Consider the following 15,067-nt stretch of genomic DNA (forward strand, 5'->3'; position numbering starts at 1 on the left):
GTTTCAGAGGTTGGAGTATAAGCCAGATTTCTGTGTAGTCTGTCAGGCAGTTACACGTCTGAGCATGTTACAGTTTGTAGCACTACAAATGAGAGCCATTTGACTTGTATTTGCTGTGCAAGGCTTTCATGAAAAATATCGCAAATAAAATAGATGCACAGGGGATGAGCTCTGCGTGCGCACAGGGGGTGTCTTGGGGCGCGGATGCAGAGCTGCAGAGGGGGGTCGAGTGAGACCCAGTGGATTTTACTCCGAGGTCCTGCTTCTGCATGAACTTGTGCTATCTGCCCCCATCCCTCTCGTACTTCAAAAATGGATTCTGACTGCCTGGGTTATTTTTTGTTGTCGTCGTTTTCAGCGGGTTAGTTGTGTGCACATCGTTTGCTACTTATTTTAAGAGAGGAGCTGGAAGAGTGCTGTGTTAGTCATACGTATACTGAGCACCTATATAAAAAGTATATGGGAAGGAGGACAAAACATGACGGTGTGACTGAGCATGTGAAAACTTTTACTGCTGGATAACCCAGCATTTCCTGGTAACTTTGTCCCAAAGTTTTTTGGGGGTTGTAAGGTTATTTTGGAGTTAATTTACTTATTACAATTTGCCTTTTGAAACAAAAATTTTAAAAAACCCAAACAGTTGGAAAAAGATATTTCACCTGCTTTTTATTAATTGGCAGGGAGCGGGCAATTAATACCACGGCCGCCAGTAACAAACAGCAGTAGTTGGGACCAGAAAGCACACTGCAGGAGTACAGAAACCTGCCACAGCATCCGCGGGCCGGGGCTGGGCCGGGCCGCTCGGAGTAAGCACCGCCGCCGGGCCGGGCCGGGGGCAGCGGGCGGCTCTTCCTCCACGGGCCGCGGAGGAGCCGGACCGGGGCCCGGAGCGGCCTGGCGGCGGAGGGCCCGCCGCGAGAAAGTGGTGGCGACGGGCGGGGTGGGGGGAAGGGGCCGGGCGGGCGGCGCGGGGCCGGCGGCTGCGGAGGCGCTTCGGCGCCGCAGAGGGTTAACGGCGGCGGGGCCGGGCAGGCTGGGAGTTGTAGGCGCCGCGGCATGCCGGGAGCTGTCGTAAAAGCCACCGCGGCCCCCGCCCGGCATGGCGGGCCGCTTCTTTGCCGCTAGCCGGGAGCGCGACTGGGCCGGGCGCCCCGGGCCCGCCTGCCCTCAGCCGCTACGCTGGGGTGGCCCGTGCCCGCCGGGCGCCGCTCGAAGAGCGCCGGCTTTATCCCCCGCTCCGTGAGGACCAGTCCAGGGGCGCCGGCGCGGCCCGGCCGAGGCGCCCGCCTCAGGCGCTGGCAGGTCAGTGGCGCGTTTGCCCTTTTCCCCCCGAGCCGGACGGGCCGGGCGTGTCCGGCCAGCCCTGGCCTGCCCTCGTGCCGGCGGAGGCGCTGGTTCGCCGTGCCCGCCGGGGAGCAGGCGGGGGTCGGGCAGCTGGGGCCCCTCCTGTCACTTTCTGCCCACGAATGAGCTCTCCACGGCTGTGCCGGCCGTGCGCTGCGGAGCCCCGCGGGGCGCCCCGGGGCACGGGCACCGACCGGTCGGGCGAGGGCCCGTCGGTGGCGGGGGAGGAGGGCCAGGCCGAAAGTCGTTCCCGGCGGCCGCGGGGCGCTCGGCCTGGTCTGGCCGAGCTGGCGGCTGCGCTCCGCCGCGGCACCTTGCCGCAGGGCGGCGGGGCACCGGCCCGGGCAGGCAGGGCCTCCCCGCGGGCTCGCCCAAAGCCTCTTCCGCCTGAGCGGGAGTTTGCTTGTTTTAAACAGCACATGTGTTCGTCCGCATGGCTCCTGCTCCGGGCTCTGCCTCCCCGGAGCGCTCCTGCCGTCCCGTCGCGCCTGTGGCTGCGCGGGGCTCCAGCTGAGAAGGCTGGCTCGCAGGCTCACAGCGTCTGCTGAGTTTTGCTTCCACTTTCTGGTGAGCTCCGCATCAAAATGAAGAGCTGTGCCTTCCTCTGGCCTCCTCCAGGAGTCTGCTTGCTCGGATAGCTAATGCTTACAAATGGCAGGAGGGGGGTCTCAATTTTTATCTGTGATTGTGGGTTTGTTTTGTTTTAATGTGAAAGGAAGGAAGTGAGATGCATGCGGGTGCTGAAGCATATTGAAGTAGTGGAGGGACAAACCCACGAAACTAACGATACTTGGTAGACTACCTGAGAGCAATGTTTTTTCTGAGGACAAGGTGGAGAGGGAAGAAAAGAAGAAAATGGAGGAAAAATATTACATGTTAAATTAATTTCTGCCAATAGTGGGCCCGAAGTGCAAAATCAGTTTCTTGTTAAACGTTCTAATGTTTTTAAGGAATCTGCTAATTAGTTGGTGTTACCTTCTTTTATGTATGAAAGGAATGACAAATAACAGTATGTGAAATAAATCAGTCTGAAGTGAACTCGGTAAATTTTGTTTGTGTTTTTTCCCCTCCTTTACTTTTCGAAGGCAAATGTTGAAAGATAGTGGTGCCATGCATCAGCAGTTAACTGCACATAGAGCTGAGCATGCTTAATCATCTCATGGGAATGGAACGGGAAGGATTCTTGTTAGGTAGTTGCTTTTCCTTGGTAATAGCAATCCTCTTGAAATGCAGAAGAAAACATAATTTATTAGTTAACTAATAAATGAAGGTATGGAAAGAAAATAACACTGCTGAGATGAAACAAGAAAAGGAAATAGGCCATAATACGCTTGTTCTCTATTGCACATGTTAAAGTTCAGTTCTGAGAGGAGGTATGTGAGGAACTCTACAAACACTCTTGTATTTCTGTCAGACAGCACATCAGATTTTGCCAATGATCATCACCTGAAATACAGTCCTTAAAGTATATGCAGATGGGTATAATTCTTGGTAGAAAGGGAGCAAAGTTAGGACTTTGTTTTTTTTTTTTTTTTTTTTGAGGGAAGGTATTGTTCTAGTGCTTAGACAATAATTTCTTGGGTAGACACAAAAAAGGGATGAGTGTGTAAGTGCCTGCCTTATAACCCCTGGTGGCTGGGACTTGCAGAGTTAAACTGCTGAAGATGACTTGAGATACAAAATCAGCAAGTCCAGAACAAAATAAAATGTAGAATTTCAAGGCAAGGAAAATGCATATTACCTATTGTGTGTTAAACTTACTAGCATACACTCTGTTGCCGTCTGAAAAGGACCATTGCTTTTCCAGTTCTTCAATAGGAAATAAATTTTACTGGTTTCTATTTTCTTATTTCAGTGGCGATGGAAGTGCATTAGCACAATAAATACAATATATCCCCTTTCCAAAACGTGCAGCCTAACTTTAAATGCCATGTAAGTAGTGGAAGCTACGTGTAAAGGGGGCCAAAGCAGTTGGGGGTACCAAATGGAAGGACAAAATTTGTGATACAGATATTCATAATCCGATAGCCATAATATACTTGGTTGTAGAACAGTTTTTGAAGGGCAAAATAAAAGACACAGGGAAAAATGAAAGGGGGATGAAATGCAACATAGTTTTAGCAAAAAGAGACTGTGCCAGACTAACTTGTTACCTTATGCTAGGATTTTCTAGACAGAGGAAATACACTAGATCTAATATGTTTCATTGTGAGGAAAGTGTTTGATACTGTACCATGTGAGGAAATTAAGTAAAATGGAAAAGATTTGGATTAATTACATTGTAAGGTGACTTAGGAATGCACTGACAGATAATAGGAGGAAAGAGAATGTACTGATGGAAAGGAGGCTGCGAACTGGATTTTTCAAAGACTGTATTGGAAATTATTTAATTTTTTTCTTTAGTGACACTAGTGAAAAAGTAGAACTGCGGTGATAAAATCTCATGACACAAAACTGATGGACTGTATCGATAGAGAGGAGGATTGGAATATCCATGTACCAACAAGATGAATCAGAATTGAGATAAATAGAATTAGATGAAATCTACTGATGCAAATAGAAGGTAATGACAATTTATTCTAGAAGAGCTCATCGCTTTAGTGGTGAGTTGGTAGTTGGTGTAGTAGTCAGTAGCAGAATGACAGCATACTGCTATGTGATGTGGCTGAGAAAATAATAAAAAAAGATATATCCTAGAATGTATTAGAGGAGGGATTTCCTGTATGTATAGAAAATATTAATGTCAAAGTATATGGCATTAGTGAGACCTTATCTGAAGCCCAACTGCCACCCACATTCAGATAAATGGATTCAAACAGATGGATGGAACAGATGCAGAAAAGGACCGCATGGATGTTAAGAGGAATAGAGAGACTGTTTACGGAAAGACACAAAAGTGACAATTACACAGTTTTTATATAGGGGAGGAAAATAATTATGTGAGCTCAAGATTAGAGTAAACAAGCAAAACAAATGCGTATAAAGGGGATAATGAGCGCAGTTTGCTGGAAATTACAGGAAGAGTTCTAACTATCAGACCACCGATATTCTGGAGTGATTTCAAATGAGAAAGAAGTTTAAATTTCTTTTAAAATGAAGTTTGATAAATCCAGAAAAGAACATCGATGTTTGGTTCTGTGTAGTAGTGGGGAATTTGGCTTGGGAATCTTGGATATCCCCTCCTTTAATTCTGCATTCTTGTGTGTCAGTAAGATGGATTCTGAGATGGATATGTACATTTACAGTGGGCCCATTTTGAAAGCGCTGCTAGGTTTTGTCATCTTAATTTCCTTTTCCATTAATCAAGTTCTTTTCTTCGGGCCCCTTACTAGAAGCAGAGTAGTTTGGTTGTATTTACTATCAGCTGCTTATCACCTGCACGCTCTGAATTGTGCTGGCAGAAGAGAAGTTCTTTACCTCACTGACTTTAACACTGGGAGTAGACAAACTGCACGGTTTGGACACCATGGTTGAAGGTGCACTCACAGAGTGCTGCCTGACTTCTTGTCCCTGGATGGGCTATTTGTAGAAGTCTTTATGGAACAATTTTTAGGAAAGCATTTAAACAAAAAACTTAAGAGTCATCTAGGGCAAGACAAGATTGCATTCTGAAATGCATGTATAATCAGCTCCCTTGGGATGTTACCCGAGACCTTGTATCTTTTTCTATGCTTTTTTAAACTGTATAGTTTTTACATACAGCACTGAAGAATTAACAGAAGAACCTTAAAATTAAAGTACATGGCTTTTCAGCTAGGCTGCCATCCTCTAGGGAGACATTTTAGGTTTTTACTTGGCATTTCTGCTGTTTGGGATATCTCCACAAAGCAAGGTGTTAAGCAATCATTGCTCAGCCATCCATTTTAATTTTATTTTTCAGTCCACAACTGTCACAAGTTTTTCAGAGAGAAAGAATTTGTTTTAAGGGGGTAACTTCCCATTCAGTGGTCAATAGAAAATTAAGTGATGGAATCAATCTAATCATCAGTGTACGCGTTAAGTGCTACCAGTGGCACTTTCACTAGTTGCTGAAGCAGAGGAGTGAATGGATTATAGGGATTAAACTTCCTTCATCCCTCTAGAGGTGAACAAGTCAAGTGAAAATGGAAGGCTCATTTGGTAGAAGACAGTATGAAAGACTCGGAAGACAAAAAAAGAATTATACGTTATCTCTGAATGGTCTCTTGCACATTTTTACTATAATAGATGGTGGGATGTGAGACAGAATCTCGAAGCTTACAGGGCAGAAATGTGAGCGTACAGTGATCCTATGAGTATGGAATGAAACATGCTTGGTCATCATCTAACCTGGATTCCTGAAAAATATTTTTCTCTTCCATCCTAAGTCTGATTCTTGAAATAAAATTATTCCTATTCTTAGCAGATGCTTTCTCTTGTTCTTTTCTTGACCTTTTTGAATTGGAAGTAAGTCATGGACTTTCTCACAGAAGTGGTGGGAACACAGTGTTAGGACTACAGCAAAGGAGAATTTTCTGACCTGATTTGTCTGTGTCATTCTACAAGGCTTTCTGCTGCAAAAAGAGGCACTTCCAGTGGTGTGACCAGTTTTTTGTTCTTTTGTGCTATATTATGCCTTGTGAAACACTGCTGATTGGAGGAGCAAACTTGTGGAAGTGAGAAGCATTTATGTAATAAGGTTGATAATTACACTCACATGATTCGATAACAAAAGCGAAACAGCTAATATGTTAATATTAAAGAAAAATAAGGTGTTAGTGCTGTTATTAAGAGCAGGACAAATCCATTCTTTTGCTGGTTTTATATAAACAAATCTGGGAGGAATGTGTACATGTGCATACTGACACACGTGTATATATACACAGACACCTGCTTTGCTGCATATGCTGGCTGATGAATAAAAATAGCAGGGGATCAGTATATAAAAAGGGAACTTACATACTGAACAAAATTGAAGTATGCCAGAGCTTGGTTTGGTAGCAGTAAACTGGGAAAGGGATGGTTCACTGCACTTGCAGCAGCATTTTTTGTGGATTTTGTTTGTTTGTAGGTTTTTTATTGCTGCTTGTTTTATTGCTGTAAGTCTTCATATTTTCATTGATGTCTCCAGAGGGATAGTGATTTACATCCCTGAATAGATGGCCTTCTGGGTGGAGACATTATTATGGTGTCTTTGGTCTTACATCATTTACTTGCTCTTATTCCCAGAAAAAAACCCAAACAGTCAAATGAGAGGTAGTGATAAGCTCCTCGATAAGCTCCTCCCATAGGAAAAAAAATACTCATTACCTCTAAAATGATCATACATAGTTGGTACAAAAGGCAATGGATGTTCTCGTTATAGCAGCATCTATAGGAATAGAAATGGCAAGAGGAGAAATAAGAAGTTTGGCATTCCCCTGATCTCTCTCCAACTTGTGAAAATCCTGGGATGGAAGAAATGCCATCTTTTGGAGCTACTTATTTTGTTTTCTGCAGTGCCTTCATATACAGAAGCTTCTCTCAAAATTTAATCAAAGCGAATAACTAATAAGTAAGTAGGATAAAACTATTGTTTGTACTTCTTTCAGGGTGGTGGTGGTGGTCATTCCTGTCCCAAGGGTTTTTGTGGAAAGAGAGTCCAAATGATTGCTACTATTCTTATTGAGGTATTCAGGTAGATGACAGCTTGGTTTAAATTACGAAGGTGAAATGAGTTTTGCTTTTCCACCATCAAGCACAAAGAAGCATCGAGTTAGAGAAGCCAGACCTCACCTGCTTGAGCAAGGCAGTATTCCACTACCATAAATTCCCCAGCATGATAATCATGCTTTAGTACTTCTTTTCCTGTTACCATCCATGGGCTAAGGACTAGAACATCTAGTTGTCCTGTCAGCATCTAAAGCTAAAGGTCAGGCCTGCAAATCACCTGCTCAGGTGCCGCCTAACTGTGCGAGGACCTCAGTTCCTACCCCTAAGTTTCTCTGCCTGCCAAGGTCCCAGTGACCTTAGTGCTAGTGAGCAGTGTGTTTGCACTGGGCTGTGCGAGCACGGCCCCCTGCCCCCGGTGTTAGTGGGAGTCTGTCCTGCCAGGTCTCCTAAAGCAGGTCGGCTGCGGTCAGGCCTCACAAAGTGAGACACACCGTGCATCAGTGGTGTGAAGTTCAAATCCCATGCTTACCTCAGCAGATACATCTCCTAAGAGTTCGTGCTTCGTTGCCCCCAGGACCTCTGAGGAACTGTTACTGTTTGGGCAGGAGAGAGTGCAGTGCCACATCGCTGAAGCTGATGGTTAGGGCAACTGTTGGCAATGGTGGGTCCTTGGGGTCCAAATCCTTGTTAGAATGGGGAACACTATACAGTTCTGGAAATGAATGAATCTCCCTGGGTGTTTTTAAAATGCCAGCTTTAATGGTTAAAACTGTAATGGTAGAACTCTTCAGGAAGCCTGGAAGCCAGACATTTTGAAGAATTACATAGAATTTGAAGGAAAAAAAATACAGAAGCACAATTGGCTGTTAAAGATAGGAAACTGAGACTTTTTGCTGTCAACTTTTGTCCCTGGTAGGGTCTTAGTTGAATTCTCAGCCTTTGCATTTCCTCACGTACAAACTAGGAGTGATATACCGTACTTAACAGGCATTCTTCGACGCGTCATTCATATTTGTGAAACTGGGAGTAGCCAAGACAAAGTCTTCTAGAAATACCAGGTTATGGCAGGGGTACCAGAACTGTCTGGCATGCATATCTTTGAGGAGACACTCGAGGAAGAAGGATTTTTTTGAAGGATATGATGGCAAAGCTAGTCCACTGGGATATGGAAGAGGTGAAGTAGTTTATGCAGAAGAGAGGAAACGTCACATGATTCCTGTCCCATGGATATGAACCAGGTTGTGCTAGGCAGACTCTCTGAGAGACAGTAGATGCATTGGAGGGGGGTGGAGGGAGGGCTATAGGCACAATCTCACATTCAGTATACTCCACAAAAGGATGCAGTGAGAGAGGGTTGAGTGTATATAATACAGTGCAGTGGATGAACAATAGGTTATAGATGAGGAGACAAAGGTTTATTATCAAATGTAGTCCATCATCTGGGTCTGAAAGTGAATGCATCGTGCAAGGTGACAGTGTTGGCAGCGGCGTGAGGGACACGCATTCCTGAACTTTGTTCATTTTATGTGGACAAGTATCCGTATTGCTTATCTACAGTTACGAAACTAGGTAGCAGAGACATCAAGGATTAAACAATGAGAACACAGTATTTCGTTTCTGCAGACGATATTTTCAGCTCAAAATCAATACATTTTGGTGGGCTGTAGGATTGAAGGTTAATCTTCTTTTGCCACGGCCCATATTATGTCTCTTCACTAAACACATGCTGCACTTGGATTTGCAGCATGCACAACTATTAAAAAAAATTTGTAGTAGTACTTGATTTCCAGCATTGCTGGTGATTAAAAAACCCAAAAACTTTATATGCATGTCCTACTCAAGCCTTTCCTTGGTTTGTATGAGGAGAGGATCTGGAGGTCCCCATTGTAATCTCTTTTGAGAACCCTAAATAGGGGAATGGTGACAGAAAGAGGAATTCTGAGATATTACAAGAGACTGCAGAACAGTCTAATCCATAGTATGTAAAAGTGAAAAATCCCTGTATAAACTACTAGAAGTTGGTAGTGCCATTTGCATTATTTCCAATTCTTAAGAGAGATTGAATGGACCTTCTCATAAAGAGCAGTGTGCATGTTAAACTTACAATCTGTAGACACAACTAGTTAATATGCTGACTACTTCTTGCTTTAGGTTCTGTTCAGCTTCCATTGCTACATTTGCCTGGGGTGATTTCTTGTTGAGAAATCTGGGATTTTAATCCCTGAAGCAGAAGGACGGGTTGCTTACGCCCAAAGCTTGTTTAAGAAACAAGGAGGAGTGTACAGCTGTTACACAGTGTGGTAACCTGAGGTGCCTGGATGACTTAGTTTCAAAGCTAAGACTTGTGTTTCAAAGCTGACTTGTGTTTGCAGGTTTCTGTCCTCATAGACACTACAGTCAAAAGTGTGCAACTGCAGGATTAGAGACACAAATCAAAATTTGCGTGTGCTTGCTTGCTTGTATGTTACGGCACTTAATGGTACCCGTTCCATCCCTTTCTCTCAACCTGCTGCTGCCTGGCTCACTTGCGCCTGTCAGCTCTACAGAGCAGGGACCATCGGCTCATCTGTGGTTGTTCAGTGCTTGGGTGAGTTGGGTGCCCCTTCTTCACGGGTGCTGAGGTGCCTTGTGTTAGGCCCATGGGAGTACTGGAAGGGCTGAGAGCCAGCTAGCTGCCGCTGTCAAGGCACGTCTCTAAAACATTGATCCCCAAGCCCCTGCTTACTGGGGAGCACACCAGGAGGGAGGAGGGTTACATAAATACCTGCTTCCAGACTTGCCCAAAGACACATGCTTAAGATTTATGCATGCCCCATGGGATGGGGCTGAGAATGTCTGCCCCAGCATCCCAGCCCCTCGAATCCTGCTGGCTTTCCCTCCCAGCTGATGAAAACCCAGTTATTCTGTGTGCTGTTCAACAGCTTCAACCAAGAGCACCTCACCCAGCAGACGTCTGTGCAGTGCTGTTAAGACGCGTCACTGGTGCAAATCCTTTCAGGTAGAGGAGGGAAAACAGTTACTGAGTTCCTGGGTGAGTGCTAATTAGCCTGTGGGCTTGGAGGGGTACTACAGCCCCTGCAAGGGGATGGAGTAGGTGCCTGAGAAAAGGATCAAGAATTCCACACAAGGTATCTTGCCTCACCCCAGTGTTAGGATCCACTGCTATTTGAGGTGCCTTGAGAGATTTATTAGCATGTCCAGCTGGTTCCTGTAAAGTTCTTCCCTTAACAGGATAGACAGTGTAGATCCCATTCTTGGGTATTCTACTTTTCACCTTCAATATGCACCGAGGCAGGGCGTCTAATTTGGGGCTGTGGATTTAGGCAAAGACACACTGCAGTGCTCAGCACCGCAGCAGCCAGGCCCTTTATTGAATCTGGCCTCACTGCAATAAGTGTGAGTAATGGTAAGAAAGGCATGAGAGCAGAATGACTGTACAAGAGGGAGAGCTGCACTTGACTTGCTAGAATGAAAAACATATTTGTGAAGGGATTAAATTATCACTAGGTACAAGAATGCCATTTAATGAAACAAATGACTACACCTTTTCTCAGTGGTAGGGAAAAAAGTGACACATCGCAGATAACCAGCAGTGCCCCATCGTACTCTCTGGGTTGCTGCAGAGTAGGTGGCATTGCGGGCTGAGCTGGCCAGGCTGGGGTGAGGAGTGGATCCCAGTGCTGAGGCCTTCTGAGTGCTGAGGCCCCCTGGCCGCACACCTCGCTGTACGTACAGTGAGTGACTGACTGCTGTTCTCATTTGTGGAGCTTGTAGTGAGAGGTGTCTTCCTCCAGTACTGGGAGGATGCACGTGCGAGACATGGGAATGTGGTCTCACTGAGATGTGTGATTGCTCATGAGGTACTTGTGGCAGCAAAGTCACAGAAAAACTAAATAATAAAAATTTAATGTCTCCTCTTATTGGATGCTCTTTTATCCCCTATTTGTTGTATTGTATTTCTCTCTGCTACATTTTTGCTTGCTTTGTCTCTTTTTGATGTCTTCCTTTCTGTAGTTCTACATCCTTACTTTTTGTTCATTTTTATTTACTGTTGCTTTTTCACTCATGCATGTCTTTACTCCTTTAGCTTTCCTAAGTACTTTCTCTTTTGTCTCTCTTGTGATCTGCCATAGAGTTTGGCCACCTTCCATGCAATGGAGCAATGTAGCCGAGTTTGTGGGTTGACTTAGGCTTGCATCACCACCCTGAACCAGATTGTATCTGCAGTCATCTGGAACTGACTACATGCCTGAACTGATGAGAGATGCTGCGGAAACATGGCTCTCTGGGGCCTTGACAAGGTATCCTCATATACATGTGTGTGCATGTTGATGTGGGAGTACCTTCAAAATGCCTGTCTGCTCCATCAGCTTAGCTGACCGGGTGCTCCTTTGGGCTCTGCAGCAGCTTATGGGAAATCGGAACAGACCTGCAAAGCTCGTGGGGAGACCGGGGTTAACCCTGAAAAGGGGGGTATGTCTGTTGCCCAGGAATGTGTGATGACCGTAAGCGAGAGATCCAAAACCCCTCACTTGACCTTTGTATAATTCTTTCCCTTCCAGTGAGTCCCTTTCCCTGCCTGTGACTCATCTGCTAAATGTAGACTGTAAGCCTCTCAGAGGACTGCCTTTCTCTCTGAACAGAGTAGCATAAAAAATAGCAATGCTGTTGAATAATCAGTATTATTTTTTAACACAAAAAACTTGAGGACTGCCTTGCTGTATCTGTGCTTCTCTGCCAAGGGATTTATCGGTTCCCCGAGAGAACAGTGGAGCAGGTTCTGTCCTGACCTGCAACAAGAAGGTTGTTCAGACAAGAGGTCTCAGGAGCGGCACAACTGCAGTACAGTGGGCAGTAGATGTTATAATAAAAGATAGGTAGGCTCTGACAGAGGCCAACGAATCTTCCATAGCACCCATGTACTTCCTTCCGTATTTCTGACCCATTTGTAATTGGCAGCATCCCCGTGGTAACTGCCGTGTGGCTTACGCAGACAGCCAGCAGGAAGTTGCCTGCTCCCTTCAGCAGGTTGCCCAACACCCATCTCCTTTCCTCTAGCCTCTACACATGCTGTCCAGCTGCCCAGTCCACTTCTGTTCTGACAGTTGGTGACCCTGGTGAACATACTATTACCTTCCATCCCTCACTTCAGCTCTTGTTTTGTCTTTGACTTGTAGCAGATCTCCTAGAGCCAAACTGGTTCTTTTTCTCTTTTCAGATGCTTTTGCCGTATCCTGTCTTTTTATTGCCTGGTCCTCTGGAAGGCGAGAGTGAGAATCAGCGGTGTTACCCTGCAAACAGTTTGAGAACTGCTTTGGCAGCCAGTAGAAGAAAAGAGCGTGGTGTGGTCGCAGCAAGCACGTGCTCTTTCTAGCAATTTATAATTGCACTATGATCCCAAGGAGGAGTGATGTTCGAACCTCCCTCTGATTACCTGTGTTCTTTTCTCTTACTGTAACAACATTGTTTCTTTGTAACACACAAACGTTCATGCAAAAATGCCAGGCAGATTAAAGTAGTTTTACAAATTAAGGAAAAGCTGGTATGAAACAAAAAGAAAATGAAACTATCCCAGCACTTCTGCACTTCCTTATAATCAAAGTCCTGTCTTTGGCAGGTGTTAGGTAGGATACACACTCGGTGAGGCCTATGAGAATTTTCCTTGTGTAAAGACTGCAGGAGTTAGCCCTAGCAAATCACACTGTTCTAAAAATAGTGGCCAGTAAGCAACAGGGGGGCTGTCTTGGGGAATAAAAACAGGAAGAGAACTTGGTGAGAGCTTGATCCTCTGCAGTGTCACCTTTCACAATTGAGTGACTGACGAACAAAAGAAAAAAAAAAGTGAGCTAAATCTCGGTGAGGATGGATGCCTCCTGTTGCGGAATAGAACAAACTCCAGTGACATGCTCCCTCCCATTAGATCTGATACTACTGTTTTATGATAAAGATTAATTTCTAAAAATCAACCATAAACCTATAGGTCGGCCAATAAGACAGTGACTTGACAAATTTTTCATTGCAAAGTGTATGATAGTTTCACGCCTTTAATTTGCATCATTGCAGACAGTCTTTTGTTGAATCCAATGAAGTTTGAATCCCACTATGAATTTAATTGTTTTCCACAACTAGATTATGAACAGAAACCTTTGATTTCTATTAATTATGTATCTTCAAAAAGCTATTTTGTGTGTGTATATATATATTTAATAACAGGAAATGTAACATTTATTTTTATTAAACTAATAAAACACATAAACGTATCAAAGCATATTTTTAATTTCTTTGATCTTGTTTCTTCATTTAATTTCTTTAGTGTAAAAGAACTATCATTAAGTGCAATCTCATGTCTGAGGACACACAGTTCATTGCATCAGGTAGTTGATGTCATACGAAAACATCTTGTCTCTAAGAGCTTTGAGGTTGCAGTAGTCTTTGTAACCGCATCCACATGGCACCATAATCTGATGGGGACCTCAGGGTGCCACACTCAGGGTACTGCTTGCCTGTTTCATTTAGGGCAGCACCTAGTAACAAGATCTTCCCAGACTCTGAAAAATATAATCCCTGCGTTAAGGAGCTCATGCCGTGTGAAAGACAAGCGGGCAAAGGCTAGGAAACACAGAACGGGATAAGGAGAGAGAAACTAAATAGAGCTTGTAAATCCATTCAGCTGACAGTGAGCAGGAGTGGGATCTGTAAAAGAAAGCGGGATCTGAAGTGTGCTGGGGTTTGCAGATGACCTCACAGAGGCCACATCCAGCATCAGCATGGCATGTGGAAAGTCACGAGGAGTGGGTGAGGGGAACCAGCAAATGGCTGCAGCCTGGCAGCAGCGCTTTGGCAGAGGCAAGGAGGGCACGGAAAGCTAGACGTTCCTGAAGGCCAGCGTGGAAAGATGAAGTCTGAAGCAGAGTGGTGCTTTGGCAGAGCTTGGAGACTTCCAGCAGTAGCAGCTGCATTTGGGTATGACCTGTTTTCCAAGGCAGGAGAGAACCGAAAGGCAGCACACAAAAACTACCCTCTATGCTACCTGTCCTTAACAACTCGGATGGGTGTAGGTCTCTGAAAAACCTCATCTAGAGAGGTTGTAATGAGGTCATTGTCAAATCGTATCAAAGGCTTGCTTTCTAGAAAAAGATTTTGACATTGAGAGTTGCAAAAGTCCACCTTTAAAAGCAGCAGTCCCCTTCACCTCCACCGCTGCTGGGCTTTCTGGCGTTGTAGTTGACCCACACATTGCACCAAGTCACCGCTGATTTTCCATCTCAGCCACCCCCGTCCTTTCAGCCCGCTTAGGCAGGACACCCCAGCCAGGAGCTGGGCTTCGGGCTCCCGCAGCCTCCCGCGTCCCACCTGCCCCCGCCCCCAGGCCGGTGCCCGCCAGAAGGACGGAGAAACCCGGGGCCTGCAGGAGGGGTGCAGGCGGCAGGGCCCCGGCAGCCGGCTGGGCGCGGGGCAGAAGGCAGCGCAGCTCTGTGCCCTTCTCTGCCGCCACGGGAAGAGCCGGGGAGCGGGGAGGATTTCGGAGGTGTCTCCCACACCCGTCCCGCGGCCAGGGGCTCCCCACCCGTCGCGCCGCGGGCAGCAGCAAGCCCAGGCGCGGTGCAGCAAGCGGTCAGCTCGGGGGAAGTATCTCGGGCAGACTCCGCTGCCCCTGGGTCTTGCCGGGGGAGGCAGAGTGAAGCCGGTCAGGCAGGAAGGCGCTGCCGGCCCCACCGTGCGTGTGGTGTAATAGCAGCTGGGCTGTGACGCCCAGACCCGCTTTCCCCGGGACGGACTTTCCGCCGGTTTGGGGGCACAAGCCTCTGCCCGCGGGGTCGCTGCTCCTGCGGCTCCTGCGGCCCCCCCCGCCCCGGCCGGGCCCCAGCCCCCACATCCCCGCCCCCCGCCGTGGCGATCGCAGCGCGGGGGCGCCCCGTGGGGGAGCGCAGTGCGGGGCGGGGGGGGGAGGGGGGAACCGAGGGACGTATTCGGGTGCGAGGCGGGGCCTGAGCATTTTATGAATGGGCTCATATGACGTCAGTGGGGGCGGGAAAAGAGGACCCATCTCTCACCAATCTTGCGAGACCCCCGGGCGGCAGGGCCAATCGAAGTACGGTCGCCGGGTGACGGG

The 15,067-nt window shown here is 46.6% G+C and overlaps 1 long non-coding RNA gene across 1 annotated transcript; it reads left to right on the forward strand.

Moving 5' to 3' along the window:
• Positions 1–1,067: 1,067 nt before the first annotated feature.
• On the forward strand, positions 1,068–13,204 carry LOC129207176 (uncharacterized). The gene is made up of 3 exons (XR_008577389.1): positions 1,068–1,302; positions 11,088–11,255; positions 12,173–13,204. It is a non-coding gene; the product is annotated as an uncharacterized LOC129207176 (long non-coding RNA).
• Positions 13,205–15,067: the final 1,863 nt, after the last annotated feature.

This window comes from Grus americana, chromosome 5, assembly GCF_028858705.1.
Source record: "Grus americana isolate bGruAme1 chromosome 5, bGruAme1.mat, whole genome shotgun sequence".
NCBI lineage: Eukaryota > Metazoa > Chordata > Aves > Gruiformes > Gruidae > Grus > Grus americana.